General features: G+C 51.9%; 1 pseudogene; it reads left to right on the plus strand.

Moving 5' to 3' along the window:
- The first annotated feature begins 921 nt into the window (after window positions 1-921).
- On the plus strand, window positions 922-1,375 carry LOC107540982 (nuclear transport factor 2 pseudogene; annotated as a pseudogene).
- The last annotated feature ends 1,371 nt before the right edge of the window (window positions 1,376-2,746 follow it).

Below are 2,746 nucleotides of genomic sequence, written 5' to 3' on the forward strand. Positions count from 1 at the left end.
TCTTCTGCCTGGAGCACGACCCCAGGCTCTTTCCTGCGCTTCAGGCCCCCAGTCCTGTCCCCTGTAATCCGTTCACCCCAGAACCACTTTCAGGGTCTTTCCTACCAACAGTTTTGAACTTCTTCCAGGATTCCCCAATCATATCACCCCCTCCCCACGCCCCCGCTGTGTTCAGCACCAGGTCTTCTTAACATGAATTGAGTGACAATCCGAGGCTATGTGCACCTCTGAAAAGGCCCTATTAGCTTCAGGCCTTACACATCCGTTAGCTGGGGGTCAGGGGTGCGGTGAGGCCGCCCTGGGCGGCGCTTGTGGGCTCAGGAGACAGTGCCTGGGAGACCAGAGGGATCTGCTGTTGAGGGGCTCTTGGGGTAGCTGTTTCTGGGCTCTGGCTGTGGAGGAGGGTTGGGCTGGTGCCGGGGAGTCCAGTGTCGTGGGGGTTCCCACTGTTGAGGGAACCTGTTGTAAAGATCTTAGGGGAGCTGTGCTGTGACTGAGCCTGTGCAGGCTCCTCCCTTTGGCTGGGGTGCCAGTGGTTCCCAGGCTGGGCCATTGAGGCCAGTGGTTGGCTGTGGGGGTTCTTTGCTGCAGGGCCCTGCTGCTCCAGGGTTTGGGGTGGCTCCTGGGGAGTCCAGCTGCTGAGCATGATGCAGGTGATTAGCTTATACAGGCCTTGGGCTTGTCAACGTAAGAAACATTCAAACCTGTGAAGCATTTTTGTGAGTTTATTTGAGCCAAACTGTTGACAAATGCTGGGAAGCAGAATCTCAACGGACTGAGGTAATGCTCCAGAGAATGGCAGCTTTGCACCTGGTTTTTTGCATTGCAGTCAAAAGGGGGACATAAGGCAGACAGCGCTGGGCTGCTGCTGCCGCCCCTGCCAGCCCCTTGGGCCTCAGCGAGGCTGGGTGATGCTCCAGAATGGGAGACGGGCCAGTTTGGGAGCAGACTGGATCTAGCTTCATTCACTGTTATCTGTTAACGACAGAAGCCAACTAGGCACAATTTACATTGACGCTTCATGCCTTATGTGGGAAGGACAGCAATTCCAGGGGAAAGCTGCCCTTGTGGAGAAGTTGTCTAGCCTTCTGTTCCAGAAAATCCAGCACAGCATCCCGGCACAGGGCCATGAGCCCACGCCAGACAACTGCATCATCAGCATGGTTGTGGGCCAGCTTAAGGCTGATGAAGACCCCACTGTGGGCTCCACCAGGTGTTCCAGTTAAGGAACATCAGTGCCGCTTGGGTTTGCACCAAGGACACGTTCGCGCTTGCCCTGCGCAGCTTCGGCTGGCCTCCTCCCAGCCAGGCACTCGTGCTGTTTCCTCCGCGCTCTTCCCGATACTATTCCCATTCCTCCAGATGCTGCAAATAGCAACACAGATGAGCAGGGCCTTGCGCATGATGTTTGGATGTTAGACTAGTTACATCCGACAGGAGAAGTCTGTGTTGTACCAGCGCACACCTTGGAGAGACTTAAGTAATGCAAAAGGTTGTCTTTTTTTTTAATCTACTGACAAGTTGCTCTAGTAACCCAAGAAGTGAAGGAGGAAGCAGCTGCCTCACCCAGATATTGATTTGTTCAGATGTTTCAATGCCTCATGATACAATAAAACCAGAAAAATTTTCTTAACAAAAAGAAAAAGAGGAACATAAGTTTACATGAAACCCACTGGTGATAGATCAGGGAGGCGGGAGAAAGCAAAGCAGGGAAACCTCTGAGACTGGATAAAAATAAAATGATGGACACATACTTTTATTTAGGTGGGCACATGATAGTTAATAGCCAACAATTAACTCAGTAACAATGAGGGGATTTGCAGAGCAGTGCCTGTGCTTTGAGGGGTCCAGAAAAAGGAAAATTACTTTGACATTCCAACGATATATTATCGTAGATGCAAAAAGGCAATCGGTAGACCTTTAAGGTAAAGATTGACCTTTGTCAGGGAAGATATCAGCGTAGGACATGACTCCCCACCATAAACTGACTTTTAGTTTAAAAAGTTTTCATTTCAGGCCACCCTTTGGGGTTACTTTAGGTCTCCGAGTTTGCAAGGCTGCCACGCAGGCCCCCCCTGAGCTGCCAGGTTAGCACGCGGCCCCCTCTCATCCGCAGGCTGTTGTCTGCTGCCCCCTGGGTGCTGTGCAGCGTGTCTTGGGGTAGAGCAGTGAATGAAGATCAGCTCTGCTCATCTTTCCTTCTTTCTGTGTTTCTTGTTCTCTGTGTTTTGCAACCTGTCCATCTTTCCCTGTTTCCACGGGGCTCTCTCTGTGACCAGATGAGACCGGGACAGAGGGCGTCTATCCCTGTAAGGTCTCAGGTGTGTGGGTTCTTCACTTTGTGCAGGAAGTAATTCAAGACACGAGTCCAGGTGATTTTTGAGAGTGCGTTTATTAAAGCTGGGGACAGTGAAACAAAGGAAGGGCTTAGGACGGAGGAAGTAAGGTCACAGCAATAGGAGTGAGCGCAGGTGGGGCTGCTTGGGCCCTTTGAAAAGGGAGGGAAGAGGAGGGCCCTGGGAGCTTGGGAGAAAGAAAGCACTCGCCTGAGGGAAGAGAGGTGCGGAGTGCTCCGGGGAGAGTGCACAAGAGAGTGCACCTTTGTCCGGAGGTTTTTACGTTTTCTAAAGGTGGGGAATTTTAGGGGAGGTGCCGGGAGAGGATGTCTACAGAATATTCGTCAGCTTTCCAGCTGTGTCCTTTATTATGCTGATGCATCAAGTTGCGCCTATAGAGGGATCGGGTC

The sequence above is a fragment of the Miniopterus natalensis genome, chromosome 13 (genome assembly GCF_054644295.1).
Source record: "Miniopterus natalensis isolate mMinNat1 chromosome 13, mMinNat1.hap1, whole genome shotgun sequence".
Taxonomy (NCBI): domain Eukaryota; kingdom Metazoa; phylum Chordata; class Mammalia; order Chiroptera; family Miniopteridae; genus Miniopterus; species Miniopterus natalensis.